Source organism: Arachis duranensis, chromosome 10, assembly GCF_000817695.3.
Source record: "Arachis duranensis cultivar V14167 chromosome 10, aradu.V14167.gnm2.J7QH, whole genome shotgun sequence".
Classification (NCBI taxonomy): Eukaryota; Viridiplantae; Streptophyta; class Magnoliopsida; order Fabales; family Fabaceae; genus Arachis; species Arachis duranensis.
Window position 1 is genome coordinate 23,828,116 of NC_029781.3, and position 286 is coordinate 23,828,401.

Below are 286 nucleotides of genomic sequence, written 5' to 3' on the forward strand. Positions count from 1 at the left end.
CGCACCGTCTCTGTCTCTCTCAATCTCAGCATGACGTCGCTTTTCCTTTCTCCTTCGAGCTCGATGATATCGAACCCACGGCGGCGACGACAGCAAGGATGAACGGTGGCGCAAGTTTCCTTCTTCTCTGATTTGACGGCGATGAACTCCACGGCTGTGAAACAGGGCTTCTGCAACAGTAGCTTATCCTTACAGTGGTGTTTTCTCCCTATTTGAACAGCGTCAATGGCGGCCGCACATGAATCTGATGGCGACGACGACATGTAGCTCGGCGAGGGTGACTCTC